The 17431-nt window shown below is 35.8% G+C and overlaps 1 protein-coding gene across 1 annotated transcript in view; it reads left to right on the top strand.

Annotated features, from left to right (window-relative positions):
• Nucleotides 1-17431, top strand: part of FAM227B (family with sequence similarity 227 member B) — a 198683-nt gene that overhangs the window by 126122 nt on the left and 55130 nt on the right.

The following is a 17431-nucleotide window of genomic DNA, read 5'->3' on the forward strand; positions in this document are numbered from 1 at the left end:
TACATTACTGCATTTGTAAAAATAGTGCATTAGTCTGTGGTGCCCTGTAGTTTTAAAATTCTATGACTTGGACTTATACTAACTACTAATATAAGGAAGAAGATGCATACTTTCAACAATTGTAATTCTTAAAAATTAAAAATAAATAAAATGGTTTTACAATGGTTATCAATGTTTGACTTTTGCCTCAGTAAGAACATTAGCACAATAAATAAGTGTTACTCTAGGGATGACTTATAAGAGCTATAGTTAATGTAAGTTAAGAGAAAGCTATTTTACTTTTCAGCATGAGTTTTCCTCCCCTTTATTTCCTGTTCTGGCCTATAAATATAGTAGTGGCCCAGTATTTTATTAGTTATTTGCTACAAAATGATTGCATTGTTAATCTAAATCAGTATTTAGGAATGTATATTGAAATTCTCTTTCCCATGTTCATACTCCCAACACACGTACACACACACACACACACACACACACACACACACACACCACTTGAAATGCACTACTTTACCACCAGATGGTGCATGTAGACCAAATAGGAAAAGAAAATTAAGTCCTTTCAGATTATAGTGTATGTGATCTCCTTGCTTTTGGGCAACAAAATCCAGAGCATGGAATAGGTTAAATATACCAAGTTACTCTTTAGGCATCAGATATTGAAATTTGTAAGTTTATTAGAGCAGAGGAACATGGAACCTTCTCTAATTGCATCTGTTGAAAAAGCTAGATAAAAATTCTATCATGTACTTCTCCAAATGGAGGAAGAAGAGAAGGAAAGAAAGTATGATGTTGCTGTGTTCTGAACCATCCCTCCATAGGCAACTATAAAGAGCAGTGTCAGAACTCCTGGAACTTGGATATTCCTTCTAAGGTGAAAATTTTTAACAGTCAGTTCACATGTAAGGATTTTCAGAAGCTACTAAATCCATCTGTTCCACACTGACCCTACATATTTTAAACTAAGAAATCAACAGATTAGAAGTCAAAATTTGCTAATTCAATGCTCAAGACTTAAATAAAAGAGATGGACAGTTTGTTGATAAAGAGTGCTAGGGCCTCCTTAAAATCTGCTAGATAGAGTTAACTGTAAAATTGGAAACAAAGTATAAAATTGTGATCTCTTCACTTTACCTTCATTAGATGTTATTGTACTCTGTGATTTGAAAATATAATCCCGGTAGTATTAATGAGTGGCTTAATCTCAACAAGGGAACTGTATTTAAGTCTTTTAAGAAACAGTGCCTGATACTTGCCTAGTTTGATATGGGGATAGAATATGTAAAAAGAATACAGAGGAGGGGCGCCTGGGTGGCACAGTCGGTTGAGCGTCCGACATCAGCCAGGTCACGATCTCGCGGTCCGTGAGTTCGAGCCCCGCGTCGGGCTCTGGGCTGATGGCTCAGAGCCTGGAGCCTGTTTCCGATTCTGTGTCTCCCTGTCTCTCTGCCCCTCCCCCGTTCATGCTCTGTCTCTCTCTGTCCCAAAAATAAATAAACTTTAAAAAAAAAAAAAAAAGAATACAGAGGATCTATTTCAACAAATATCATGAAAACATTAACAGCTGTTTAGGTATGATTACTCACCATCTAGTTTTGCTTAAGCAACCTCTGTTATATCCCTATTTCACAAAGAGGTAAATGATAGAAAATAGCTTTTGTTTAATGAATTTTGCATTTCAATAATTTTAAACCCATGCCACATTCATAAGTATGTATAATGTAATCAATAGAAGGGAACATCAATCATTAAATATTTTCATTATTTTACCTTTTTTATGTCCTATCCTGTTCCGCATCCTCTTAGCTCCCATTCTTTATCAAAAAGTATAGACAATCATTGTTATTGGTTTCTTGTGTATCTTGTCAGAGTTTTCTATGCATATACAGGCAAGTTGAATACATATGTGTGAATATATATATATGTATATTTTATACATATATATATATTTTTTACTTTTCCCCTTTTATACAAAAGTAGCATGCCATAGACAATATGCTGCATGTTGCATTTTTTACTTAATAAAAATAGAAAGTCTTCCCATTAGTATTTAGTAAATTTCCTCATTTTGTTTTACAGCTACATAGTACTTCATTAATGGGTATATCACAATGTATTTGTCTAGCCTTCTATTGATAAACATTTAATTTTTTTCCAGTCATTTTCTATTACAAAAAAAAAAGCTACAATGAATAAAGTTATAAATGTGTCATGTTTTTACTGTGCAAATATATTTGTAGCATCAATATCAAGAATTTGTCCATATATATAAAATTTAGATAGATATTGCCAACTTAACCCTCCACAGAAGTTCTACTAATTTTATAATTCCACTAGCAGTACAGAAGTATGATTCTTGTTCAATATAGTATATTATCAATATAGTATATTAATATATATAGTATAGTATAGTACAGTATAGTATAGTATATTACTAATCTGACAGGTAAAATGGCATTCATTATAGTTATCCCTTGGGTTTCTCATCTTATTAAAGGAAATGACTATCATGGACAAGTACTGTAAAGAAAAGCTACAAACACCAATATGGTTTTATTACAGAGAATGAGAAGGACTGTGGTGCATGAAGAGGCTGCAGAGGTAGCCACGGTCCTGTTGGGCTATGTCAGGGAGTTTGATCTTCATCCTAAAAGCAATAGGAAACCACTATAGTATGTTAAGAAGAGTGACATGAACAGAACCACTCTCCCTGCTCTATTTTGTTTTAACTCCAAATTTGTTTAACTCCTACTAGCATAATAAGCTTATGTAATATTAAATTATGTTCATTTATCCTATTTTTCTATTCTCCATATTGTCAGAAAGATAGCCAAACTTTGTAAATGGAAAGGAAAGATGTGGGAGAAAAAAGTCATATACACTTCCTGACTTGGATAAAGTCTGAATCCACTTCACAGGGTTCTGCTGAGTGCCTTGAAAGGAAGGGAAGCATCAGAGTGCCTTTGGGAAGCAATCTGGGAAAGTTAGAGTCCTTAGACTGGGGAGATAAAAGTCTGTTTGGGGACCAAGCTCCTATATATCTAGAAACACCATAGCACACGGCAGAAGCAGCAAAGCTCCAGGAAGTAAGGAGAGCAAGGATTGCCTCATGTGTCTAAATAGATGGAGCCAGGGGCGCCTGGGTGGCGCAGTCGGTTGGGCGTCCGACTTCAGCCAGGTCACGATCTCGCGGTCCGTGAGTTCGAGCCCTGCGTCGGGCTCTGGGCTGATGGCTCAGAGCCTGGAGCCTGTTTCCGATTCTGTGTCTCCCTCTCTCTCTGCCCCTCGCCCTTTCATGCTCTGTCTCTCTCTGTCCCAAAAAATAAATAAACGTTGAAAAAAAAATAAAAAATAAATAGATGGAGCCATAAGTACCCCTCATAAAGATTTCCCATGTTTCAAAAAGAAATCTGGAAGCAGCAGGAAGCCCATACTTGAAGGAACTGTGTGAACAGAGTCAGTGAACACCCAGAGGTAACTAGAGTAGACAAATGACTCAAAAATCAGAATCCCTTGACTTGTCCTTGAATCCAACACCATCTTGAGGCAGAAGAGGGGAACCCAGGAACAATAGAGGTTAAGTTTTTTACCTCTATTATTTACTTGGGGGGGGATAACATTCTCAAGGTTAATGCAAGGTTGATTTATAAACATAAATTTATATGTTATTTCTCACATATTTCAGATTATGGTCCAAGATTTGTTTCCATTGCATTCCTCTACAGCTATCATCACACTGTGGATAAACCTTCATCTTTTCTCCTGTCAGTCCCATTCCATAATTTTTTTTTCCATTCCATTAATTTAGGCCCAACTTTGGATCATGCTGTGTACAACCAACATTACTTACTTCCTTGACCCACTCACTAAACAAATATTTATCAAATAGCTACTTGGTGCTAGATGTTGAAATACAATGGTGAATATTCTGGAAGTGATCTCTGACCTTACAGAGTATGCATTCCAGTGAGGGAACAAACATAAACATGTATATCTGTCGTGTGAGTAAATGGGAGGTGGACATTAGGATGCAACGAAGATATTCAAGGAGATGGGGGTAAATGGGTAGAGGCTCGTACTTTAAGTAGGAAAGGCCTGTCTAAAGAGATAAATTTTAAACTTCCTTGAACAGGAATGGCTTCAGGTATGAGCAATGGGGAAAATAGTGATAGATAAATGAAACAAAAAGTAGGCAGAGACCAGATCATGAAGAACTTTGAAGGTCATGGTAGTAGGGGTTTGGGTTTATTCTAAGTGCAATAGGAAGCTGGAGTATAGGTGTGTCTGCTCCAAATCTTATGGACCTGGTCAAAGATAGTGGCTTAAACTCAGGAGTAAAATCTCAGAAGTAATTGAGCAAGCCTGGGGTCCCTATAAATCCTCAGCTTTGTAAACTTTGTGGTTACTCTTGGCATAATGCCCTAACATTTTAAAACTAATTGTACATAAGGGTACAAAGTCTGAGTCATATGTTCAAAATTGTGGTGTGCCTCTGACTCAGCTGTATAAATATCTCAGTTTACAAATGTAACTTGACTCTTTGTGTCTCTAAGTCTATAAAAATGTATGTTTTATTTAATTCTATATTTATAAAAAGTTCTCTGAAATGCTAATCTAAAGCTAAAGTTCTCAAAAATGTGTTATTAATTTTCCAAATTACTATGCAACTTTAGACCTAGAGAAAGATATCTAGAGTTATTATGAGTTCTTTTTTGTTTTAATTTGGAAATTTCTATATAATGAAGTTATATAATTCACTCTTAATTGGCTTGACTCCACTTAAATTAATGCTTAACTTTAGCAAAGAATCAGTGTCCTTGATTCAGTGCTATATATTAGTGCCTAATTTTAACAGCCTAGTGCCATTCTAACAGTTGAAAAGCTGTAAAGCTTTATAATGGGTAGGGAGAGAATTTTTCTTCACCCCTAGGAGAATATCATGAAAGACAACAAGGACCCTGTGCAATTAGGGTTATTACATTCTTTGCTTTAAGTCGTCATTCTTTGGTTCCATATTCTCTGTCTACATAGCAAAACAGGAAAATAAGGGGGAAAACTAGCAACAAAAAATGTTTTTAAATCTTTAATAAATGTTACTGGGTTACTAACAAAATTGTTTTTTTTTAATTCATTAGCTTTAAAACCATGGCTTTTTAGCACCACATGAACTTTTCAGAAGTAGCAGAAGGAAGCAGAATAAAGATAGTTATGATAGCAAAGAAGGAGAAGAAAGTTATGGAGTTAAACATTTTTAGTATAAAGATGCATCCGTGAAAAGCCAGGTATCCATTAAATTACAGATTCTTATAAATCTGGTGGCTAACAAGATAACTCATACTTAAGAGAAGAGGTTAATATTTCTCCTTAGGCTTCTCTTCAAGCTAAACATTCTTGCCATCTTTAAATATTTCTCAAATTTTTCCCTCAATGGTATTTAATATTAACTTAATCATACTTAGTCCAATCCTTATTCATCTAATTACTTCCAAAAGTTATCATTTCTACCACCACAACTTCTTCCAAAACTGTTTCTTCTTATGAATTATCATCTTCATATACTAAGCCAAGTAATTGTTTTTTCTAGTCTTCTTTTCTAATATGAAAACCACTATTCCCAATATCCTCAGTAGTCCTCTATAGCCTTCAAACACTAGACCCTCTCACTTGATTTAGGGTGAAGGGAGGTATACCTGCTCCCCACTTGTTTTCTTGGTAGGGAAAGGACTAATAGAGAAGAAATACTCCTTACAAATTTTCTCTCTCTCTTTGTCTCTCTTCCTTCTTATATCTTCAGTCTTCATGAGGGACCCAAGAATCGTGTAAGCAATAATCAGATATTTCCTTTGAAATTTTCCGTATTGAGTTTTTAATGATACAATAAAATCCTTGATCCTATTTATTCTGTTAACTCAGCAAATTCAAATCATCACTTACCATGTAGTTACATAGTATGCAAATATAATAGAGATACACTGTTCAATAAGATAAGCAAAGTCCCTGACTTCATGAAACTCAAATTATGGAGGAAGGGACAGATAATAAGTACATAAAAAGAATTCTGATGATATTAGAGGAAGAAATAAATAGGTTACTATGGTGGCAAATAACACAAATGAAAAGGGAAGAAAGGGCTTGTTGAAATCTGGGCACAAAAGGCTTTTCTGACAAGGTAACATTTAAGCTGGCAAAGGTAACAGGGAAAACAAAAGTTCTGAGGTGAAAATGAGCTTGGTGTATACTAGAAATTGAAAGGTGACAGTATAACTGGAGCACAGTGAACAAAGGGAAAGTTGGGTGATATGAGACTAACCAATGTATGTGGGCTTTTGATACCAACAACAGGAATTTTGGGTTCAGTTCTAAATATAATGGGTTATAATCAATGAGTCCTGTGATCATTCTGAAAACATGGAGGATGATTTGGAGAATGTCAAAAGTTGAAGTAAGGAGGCCAGTTAGGAGGAGGCTATGGCTGTACTCAGGTTGGAGGTGATGATATAATTTAGACTAGGATGGTGGAGAAGAGAGTGAAGGAAGTGAGCAAATAAATGTTGGAGACAAAGCTCAATGATAGATTATGTGAAAGACAAGGAGCTGTCAACGTTCAGTCCCAGATATCTGACATTTGCAACAGGATAAATAGTGTTTCCATTTTGTGGAACCAAAGAAACCTGGGAGAGTAGTGGATGGGAAAATGAGGCAGTTAGAAATTTTAGCTACGAGGAATGCTATAACCCAAAACTCAGTCTGGATCAGAGGGAACTGGACCTCTTACTCCCTTGAAATGAGAACCGGTAAGCATCTTATAAATCAATTACCACAAAAATGTGGAAGTAGAAACAGAATCTCTTTTTAAGGAACTCTGGTGCAAAAGGAAAGCTTTTCTCATGGCAGGCAGTATTAAGTCTGTATTTTGATGAAAATGTTAAGGGTCATCCTCCCTCTTTTTTCCAATTAAGAATGTCTCTGACACTCAAACTGTTGTAGGCCCCATGCAATCAAAACTTGAGTTATGTTATTGTAAAAGCCTAAAACAGTTTTATGGTTTGATTTCAGCCATAAATGGGTTTTAAAGTTGTCAAAATATAGGTTAAGGTACTGAGGAAGAAGTTTCTTAATAATAACGTTGGCATTTTTATGGGAATGCAAGCTGGTATAGCCACTCTGGAAAACAGTATGGAGGTTCCTCAAAAAACTAAAAATAGAACTACCCTACAACCGACTCAGCCATTGCACTACTAAGTATTTACCCAAGGGATACAGGTGTGCTGTTTCAAAGGGACACATGCACCCCCATGTTTATAGCAGTACTATCAACAATAGCCAAAGTATGGAAAGAGCCCAAATGCCCATCGATGGATGAATGGATAAAGAAGATGTGGTATATATATATATATATATATATATATATATATATATAATGGAGTATTACTCAGCAATCAAAAAGAATGAAATCTTGCCATTTGCAACTACGTGGATGGAACTGGAGGGTATTATACTAAGTGAAATTAGTCAGTCAGAGAAAGGCAAAAATCATATGACTTCACTCATATGAGGACTTTAAGAGACAAAACAGATGAACATAAGGGAAGGGAAACAAAAATAATATAAAAACAGGGAGGGGCACAAAACATAAAGAGACTCATAAATATGGAGAACAAACTGAGGGTTACAGGAGGGGTTGTGGGAGGGGGGATGGGCTAAATGGGTAAGGGACACTAAGGAATCTACTCCTTAAATCATTGTTGCACTATATGCTAACTAATTTGGATATAAATTTAAAAATAAATAAATAAAGTTAAGTAGTAGTAAAAATAAATAAATAAATAAATAAATAAATAAATAAATAAATAATAAATTATTTACTACAGACTTAACTAAGCTACCACATTAATTACACTAATATCTCACCAAGAGGTAAAGGGTGAGATGACACTAATTTCGTCACAGGACAGCATTACTGGCCATCTCCAACGTACCCACTCTGGAATTTTTTCAAAGGCTGTTAATGTTAAACTTGGCTTTGTTAATGGCTTTTGAAAATTAAGTACACCCAATTAAGAAAACAGTTACAAATTGTCCTACCATAGGCTTTAAAATCTATGAATGATTTACAGCCAACAGGGAACAAACACTCGACCAATGAAGACTGATAAAGCTGTAACTTAATGGCTGACTCAAGTGGGAGAAGTATGGAGATAATAGCTCGATTCTTATCTATTTTTCAGTTATATTAATTCTAGCAGTCTGTCTAGATGCATGGAAGCAAACAATTTTAGCATCAGTCCAGGTATAGATCTGTGTGGAAGCACAAACAGTACCTGGAATAGGTTCAACAACAGATCTTGGCTCATATCTTGTTAACCAGGAAGACCAGGAACGCCATAGAAGACCTTGAATGCTAAAAATGAGATATGTAGGCTTAGGTTTTCTCCAATGCAATGTACCATGACTGATGTGATACCAAACTTAAGAATCTAACTGGGGGTTCCACAGATGGTGAAGTTCCAAGAAAAACAATTAGTTACAGCAACAATTTGCTGGAGAACAAAATATATAGATATTAAATGTTTGGAATCTGTGAAGAGTGAACTGGTTAAATAAATTGCGTTCATATACTGAAATGCAAAAGAGGCACCGAAGCCATGCAAAACATGACTTAAATCAATATTCTACTTTATCACAAAACTTGACCTAGTTTCCTCCAATGATCATTCAACATTAGCATCCCAGACTGCAGAAGGTATAATATTCTCTCATATTATACACCCACACATTAGTGGTTAAGCAAGGCGAGTCTATTACCTTTACCAGCATTCTCAGAACCTACTTCTCTGTCAGTCCTAGGAAGTATATGGCATTCACGCCATACTGATTGTGACCAAGGAGCCCCTATTTTGTCTCCTAGGTATCTTACGTCATCTCAAGTGCCAAAGTCATCTTCACATCCCACTTTAACTAGTTCTTTTTGCTTGATTTACTCCAATACATGGCTCCTGAAGCAGTGGATATAATCCTTTCTTCAAGGAAGATAACACGGTGGAACTCGAGGAACAAATAAACCTGACTTGAATCCAATTTCCACCACTGACTAACAATAGGACTTTGAGCAAGGTATTAAACCTTTAAGAGACTCAGTTTTCCCATCTTTAAAGTAGGACTGACCTTATTTGTAGTTTAATGGATTAAATGAGATAATGTAAAATGACTTATAAAGTGCTCAACACAGTGCCTGGCGAATAATAAACGCACAATAAATCATAGCTTTACAAATAAAATAAAATAAAATAATGTTGGCATTTTTAAAACAAATCAATACTTAGCACCTCTCATTATTTTACCTAAAAGAAAATTGCTTCTATATCCTATATTTCCTTCTTAGAAAAAATATGCTAATAGAGAAATGCTGGACTAGAGTTGTTCAGAGCATACAGATTACACAATGAAAAGAATATATTAAAAACTAAACTTTCACCGAATGCCAAGAAAAATAGGTTAATTGGGGGAGAAAAAAGGACAACCGTATCATTCATTTGATAGTGCCAGAAGAACAATAAAACAAGACTAATTTCTTTGTAATAGAATTTTTGGCTACGCATGATTATAATTTTGATTTCCTAGCCTAAGTAACTTGGAAGTCAGAAACATTATATCATGAATTTATAAAGGTGCTGAATTAGTGAAAATCCAAAATTATAGTGTATTTTAAAAGAAATGCCAACTGGGGCGCCTGGGTGGCGCAGTCGGTTAAGCGTCTGACTTCAGCCAGGTCACGATCTCGCGGTCCGTGAGTTCGAGCCCCGCGTCGGGCTCTGGGCTGATGGCTCAGAGCCTGGAGCCTGTTTCCGATTCTGTGTCTCCCTCTCTCTCTGCCCCTCCCCCGTTCATGCGCTGTCTCTCTCTGTCCCAAAAATAAATAAACGTTAAAAAAAAAAAAAAAAAAAAAAAAAAAAAAAAAGAAATGCCAAGTGATATATTTGTAATAAATGAAACTGTTACCTGGCTTAGTTGAATCAATACCAAAATATGGTGTTTATCAGCTTATCTGCACATGTGAATAGAAAAGTACTAAAAGATAGGGGCGCCTGGGTGGCTCAGTCAATTAAGCGTCCGACTTCAGCTCAGGTCACTATCTCGCGGTCCGTGGGTTCGAGCCCCGCGTCGGGCTCTGGGCTGATGGCTCAGAGCCTGGAGCCTGCTTCCGATTCTGTGTCTCCCTCTCTCTCTGCCCCTCCCCCATTCATGCTCTGTCTCTCTCTGTCTAAAAAAAAAAAAAAAAAAAAAGGTTAAAAAAAATTTTTTTAAAAAAAGAAAAGTACTAAAAGATATTTGAAAACTGCTTTTTCTCTTAAATATTTTTAAATTTCTCATGATAACTGATTTATCTTATTAATTTGCACTATCTTGGAAATTTCTGCAAGGCAAAAAGAAATTTCAATCCACATTCAATATGAATGGTAACAAATTTTGAATTAAGGGACTCCAAATGAATGAAGTTTTACCATATTTAAAAGTATTCTAAGATAGGATGTTTTTTTAATGATAACAATCATTTTATTATTTTTCCCTTCAATAAATAAAATTAAAGGAAATAATTCTAGTTCTTAGTACAACTAAGGGGGTAATTAAAGACTAATTCATAAGTGGTAATGAAATTATTTTTAACATACTCCTCCCTTGCTTTGACTGCCTTTTTCGTGCCTTCCATTTCATTTTATTCCATTTAAGATGTTGACATATTGTGGTAATAAGTATACTTTATTTCTAATATAATCAAATGTAAAACCAAGAAGCAAAATCAAAAGCTTCAGAAGCGTTATTGTTTTTACCCCTTGAAAAGCAAGAGAAGGGATGAAAAATAGAAAATTTCTGGATTATTTTGCTATACCCAGAACATGTCATATTTTAAGTTTAAAGGGGGACTTTTTTCTTTTCAAAAAGTGCTTATCTTAGTGCTTAATTTGTTCCCTTTAGACCTAAAAGACAATCTTGTCCTGTTTTTAACTTTCTTAGTTTACAGGTAAATTTAAATTATGCTATTTGTTGGTGAGACCAAATATTTACAGAGATTTAGAAATTTTTTGTACTGTTTGGAATTCTGAAACTGTTCCTTATCCTGTTCATCCTCCTTCCATTTCTGTCTTCACTTTTCTCCTCCACATTTTTTATTCTTTCTTCCCCTCTCTCTTTCTTGCTCATACATTCACACATGCATGCTTTTTCTATCATACTTATGCTTCAAGTTTCTGGAAAACTCCTTAGGTCATCCTCATATTAAATTTCTACTTATTTATACTTTTTTTTCAATAAAGTTTTGAAAAATACATCTGGTTTATATTCTAATCATACCCCTCTGAGAATAACTTCATATTATAGAAGACAATTCTCAAGTAATAACCCATAATGATGCCACCATCTGGTGATTTTTTTTTTCATTTTATTTATTTCAGACAGAGAGAGAAAGAGAGAAAGTGCAGGGCGGGGCAGAGAGAGAGAGAGAGAGAATCCCAATCAGGCTCCACACTCAATGCAGAGCCCAATGCAGGGCTTGATCCCAAGACCCCAGCATCATGACTTGAGCGGAAATCAAGAGTCAGAAGCTCAAATGATTGAGCCACCCAGGTGCCCCAACCTCTGGCGATTTAAAACTTTTATCCAATGATTTTGAAAGAGCTGTTCATCTAGTCTTACTTGGCAGGCTTTTTTATTTTTTAAGGTAAAGTTTATGGAGGTAGGGTTTGTATGGGTAATCATTTAAAGCAAATTAATATTTGGAAACCTATTCTTTCAAATGTGAAATCTTGAAAACTAAATATAGAAAATGAGTCCATCTTCTCATTAGCGGTTCATTTTTGAGAGCCCACAAGCTAAAGGACACATACAAAGCGTTGTGGGAGTGAGAAGATAGCGAAGCCTATGTACCAAGTACCAGCGTTATGTACCATGCTCTCTGCTCTTCATTCCATGTTCCTATCTTGCCTGGCACTTTGCAATTTCACTTACCCCTCCAGTGACCCTGTGACAGTGGTGTTCATGGCCCACTTTACAGCTGAGGACACAGGCTCACTGTCAGAGAGGCACCGCTGCAGGTCTGTGTTAGTTATCCCCTTATTACTCAAAAGACAGTTCCATAGGCTAGTATTGTCACCAAAACTGTGATATTAGGCCTGACAAATAAAGTCAAAAGCTGCATTTTAAAAAGATTCCTAGGTATTTCTTATGTCCTTTGATGTTTGAAGAACACTGCTGTGTTTGCCATTTTGTTCTTTCCCATGCACTTTCCACTGTAATATAGTGGTACAAATTATTTTAAAAGTAAAATTGATTCTTAGAGCATGTTGTAGTAGCAGTCAGTCTTTCTCCCTGAGGAAGTGTCATTAAAAAGAACAGGTCTTCCCAAGGTACTAATTCAAACCTTCCATAAATTATAGTAGTGTCCTGTGGTCTTACAAATGAAACTGTTGGTAGTGTTCCTTTACTTGGTATGATTGATTTGATTAAGTTTGGATTCAGTTAGTCCCAGCAGTCAGGGTAGGAGCTTAATGGTAGCTAGATCAAAGAATTTGGGATTACCAGCCTTAGAAGAGACAATTCTTATTCTAATCATTCATTTTAACTATTAATTTCTCACTCACTTAGAAAGAGTTTGGTTTAATTAAAAACAGAACCAAATTTTACAAATTTGATCTTGGAATATGGACTTATTTTAAGGCATATTGTTAGTGGTGAATATTGAGAACCCACCCATAGAAGAGGTTTGAGAGCCTATAATTTATTTTTTTTAATAATGGAATAAAATGCTACTTTCTTTGTTCAGTACAGAAGTCTTACTTATAGTAAATGCTCTGATGGAAAGATTTGGGGGAAAGGGTGGGGAACTGACACTGCGTCACTAAGACTCTGCTAGCATTTTTCCCATTAGAACACAATGGCTCCAAACAAAGAGGAAATGATATGGGTGAACCACAGCACCCTCCGTTTAACATTTACACTAAGAGGAAAACAGAATGAGCTCTTGCAAAAGTTTTCTCCCCACTACATTTGACTCCTCCACTCACATTTTGAAAGAAACATATGTATTTCATATAAATCGTACATAACACTGACGTCACCAAAATGTGAATTCTTTACACTCTGATTTCGTTATTACAAGATTTTGAATTTTTTCATTAACAGTACTCCACTTTATTCCTCTATACTAACAGGTAATTCTGCATGCCTTGGCTTCTCTTTTCTCCATCATTTTCATAGCAGTAGGGTTGGTTCGTTCTGGTTTCTATTACAAAGGACTATACTCAGCTACGAAAAAGTTTGAAGCCCTTGGCAAACATTTTTAAATTATTGGATGAAAATAAATAAAAGAGATGTAATTGCTTTCAACTTCTGATAGGCTATCATGTTACCTTTCTCCTCTACAAACAGTGGGGAAATGAAATTTATGATAATTTGAAATAATTAGGCTCATTAGCAACTTTATGACTTAAAGGGTAAAACCACATCACTCACATTATTTGTTAAGCAACTATAGTATTTAAATGAAGTCATAATTACCCACCAATTATTTCAATCATCCTCAAAGATTTGTGTTGAATACATTATTTCCTGACAGACACATAGTAAAAATCTGTTTACACTAGGACAACCACTCCATCTTAATCTCCTTTGCTCTTTTTCTTTTTCATATTCCTCGAACATACCCCAAGGTAACCCTTTGCTGCAACTAGGGTGGTCTTCTCAAGGTCCTGCCTAAATGACTTGTTACCCAGCCTCACCCCTGTGCACACTCCATTGGCCTGCATTCTTTTTTCCACATCTGAAGTCCTGCAAATCTGATCCGTTTTTAAGAGCGCCTTCTCTGACAACCTGATCCCACAAACAGTCTCTGTCTCATCCTTAAAAGTTTTATTTCTGATACAGTCTATTTGCCTCTTTATCTCATATTAACTTTGTAATAGATGTTGACTTTTTCACAAGTATTCCCTGCCTATGTTGTATCAGCCTGATTATAATTGACTGCTGAAGCCAGGAATTGGATCCTTTGCTTCTCTATAACCTTGTAATATCTTTCACATAGCCCTACAAGAAATATTTCTTGAAGGAATGCATGAATAAATGGAAAATAGCAAGTTTAGTCTCAATAAACCACATTGTGGTTTTTTTCCCATTTAAGAGAGGTAGATTAATCTATCCCCTCATGCCTTTATTCATGTAATTTAAATTAAAAAGCATAATTTGAACATAAATTAAAAATTTTTTAAAGATCTCAATTTTACAAATGAGGAAACAGACTCAAGTGGAAAGTGGGTTGCTGGAGATTACATATATAGTTTGTGGCAAAATAAAACTAGAATTTAGATTCCTGAATCCTATTCCTGTGTCCTTCTGAAGGGCAATCAGTGCTCCCCAGGAGAGACATCAGGCTAACAGTGGAGTCTGAGCCTTTAGGCCATTTCAAGAAAGGCATAAATGAAAGATAAAGGTGAAGCACTCAGGTAGGTTCATCTTGCATGTCACATGTTTAAACCCTTTGTACTAAAACAGGCATTATACTTATATATATATTTAATTATATATATGTGCTCATCTTTTTCCTATAAGCATTCAGGTAGCTTTACATCAGTACAAAAGCATAAAATAACATGCTAAATAAACAGATAAGAAAAAGAAGGTTTAAGAAACACGAGATAGAAAAAGAAAAGTCTGAGATGAGATTAGAATATAAAATCCTACTAAGAGATCCTTTACTTTTGCTAGACTTGACTCACAAATAAGATTGGCTCTAAGCTTACTATCTGCCAGGAAGGGAAATGACAACATTACTTATGTAATTGGGCAGTATCCGTAAAATAAAAACAAACCATTTGTGCACACAAAGTGTATATGTTGCTTATACTAAGACTAAGTCATATTTTTTTTTCCTGTGAATCCCTGTATCAATTTGTATAGGCTATATTACAATGCAGTAACAACATCAGTAAAATTTTAAGTGGCTTATGCTGACAAAGGTTTATTTTTCACTCACATTGTGTATCCATTGCACATAGGCTAGAGTCTCCATTAGTATAGTAACTCAAACATCCAAGCTGAGGAAGACTTTATCTCATTCACCATAATCACTGAAGTAGGGAGAAGAGAACTCAATGAACTGTAAATTGGCTCTTAAATCTTTCTCTCAAAAACAAAAACAAACAAACACACATCATTTTGACTCAGATTTCATTACTTCATTGCCAGGAGCAAGTTGCATGGCCGTGCTTATACAGTAAAACCTTGGATTGCGAGTAACTTGTTCTGTGAGTGCTCCACAAGATGACCAAACATCTCTAATAAATTTTGACTTGATACATGAGCAATGTCTTGCAATACGAATGGCTCATGAAGCCCAATGCCACATGACCACAACTGAGACAATGGTTCTCTCTTTCTCGCTGCAGAGGAGGAGAAGAAATAGGTAGAGGAATCCCTCACTTTTACACACAGCTAAGTGTGTAAAATGTGGGTAACAGTGAAAATTTTGCGGAAGAGCACCACCGGAATAAGGCTATAGCAGTGAATGAATCTAAGGATATAGATATAGCAGTGAGCCATGAATCTAAGGATAATGCAATGTCACATTTCCATGGAATCCTCAAAAGGAGGCATAAGCAAGTGTCATTGGTTCCTTGTTAAATTTACACGAAAAGAAAAAGATTCCATTCAGCCAATAGATAGCAGGGATTGTGTCAGTGATAGTGAAAGTCATCCTACACAATAACCCTCCTCTCTCTTGTCTGCCTCACACCAGCCATGAAGGTTTTCAAAGTTAAGTGCTGGTTAATTTGTTAATTTTTGTTTATATTTTGTATTTTCTTTATTATTTTGTATAATATTACAGTATTGTAATCATTTTTATATGAATATTTTTGCTTTGTGGAACAAATCAACTGAGTTTCCATTATTTCTTATGGGGAAATTCACTTTGATATACAAGTGCTTTGGATTACAAGCACGTTTCCAGAACAAATTATGCTCGCAAACCAAAGTTTAACTGAAAGTTTAAAGAGGAAAGAAGCAGGACGCCTGGGGGGCTCAGTCGGTTAAGCCTCCGACTTCAGCTCACGATCTCAGGTCATGATCTCACAGTCTGTGAGTTCTAGCCCCACGCTGGGCTCTGTGCTGACAGCTCAGAGCCTGGAGCCTACTTCAGATTCTGTGTCTCCCTCTCTCTGCCCCTCCCCTGCTCATGCTCTGTCTCTCTCTGTCTCAAAAATAAATAAAAACATTTAAAAAATACATATAAAGAGGTAAGAAGTTACCATGTGCCTTGGAAGGATGAAAAGGTGAATATTTATTCTGAACACCCCAGTTGATTACTGCACTTTCCCTAGACAAGCTCTGTGTTTAATATAATGTAAAAAAAAAAAAACTGTGTTGACGTAGTGAATACAGCCAGAGTTGAGTCTATAACATTGTGCTGTGTTGACCAAGGAAACAAAGACAATGCAAAATCTGGGGCACATTGGTGTCTCAGTCAGTTGAGCATCCGAATCTTGATTTCGACTTAGGTCATGATCTCTTGGTTCATGGGATCAAGCCCTGTGTTGGGCTCTGCAATGCTTGGGATTCTCTCTCTCCCTCTCTCTCTGCCCCTCCCCCACTCATGTGCACACATGCTGTCTCTCTTTCTCTCTAAAAATAAATAAATAAACATTAAAAAAATTCAATGCACAATCTGGTAAAATGGATCTATAGATGGTGGGAAAATTCCATTTTAATACCTAGCTTTTTGCGGTCTACCTTAATTGGAAAATGTCTCCATTCTCCAATGCAGAAATAAACAAAACTCAGTCACACCTCAATATTTTCAATATTTTCTCTCAACAAAGCTTTTATAAGTATGAAGTAAAAGTGAGTTTGAATTTATACTCCTTAAGAAATAATCTTAATAACAACATTTACCTACATTTATATAACCCTTACAACATGCTAGGTACTGTGACTTGCATATATTATCTCAATTTTAACCAGTTAATATGTCTGTAATTATTATCCAATTATATTTGAAGTAACAGAAGCTTAACAAAATTAACATGTCCAGGGTCACTTAGTCTACAAATGGCAGAGCTGGCATTTAAATCTGTGTCCATCTGACTCTAAGGCCTATGTGCTTAACTACCACACTAATCTCCTTTGGGAATGCAGGTTAAGTTCACATGTATGTACTTTAAACTACTGGTCAAGTGGGTCAGATCACCTATCCCCTGGGAGAGAAGAAGACCTGGCCTGCATGATAAGCCTCCCAAACTCTGAATGAAATTGTCTTGGAGCATATGCCCGCAGAGAGGGTTTATATCTTTTTAAGGTCATTTTAAAGGAGGATCAAGCTCTCAAAATTCTCTGCCATTTGTGGAACGTTCACAGATAGCTATGATATTTTTCAAAGAAAAGTAGGAAC

Source organism: Lynx canadensis, chromosome B3, assembly GCF_007474595.2.
Source record: "Lynx canadensis isolate LIC74 chromosome B3, mLynCan4.pri.v2, whole genome shotgun sequence".
Taxonomy (NCBI): domain Eukaryota; kingdom Metazoa; phylum Chordata; class Mammalia; order Carnivora; family Felidae; genus Lynx; species Lynx canadensis.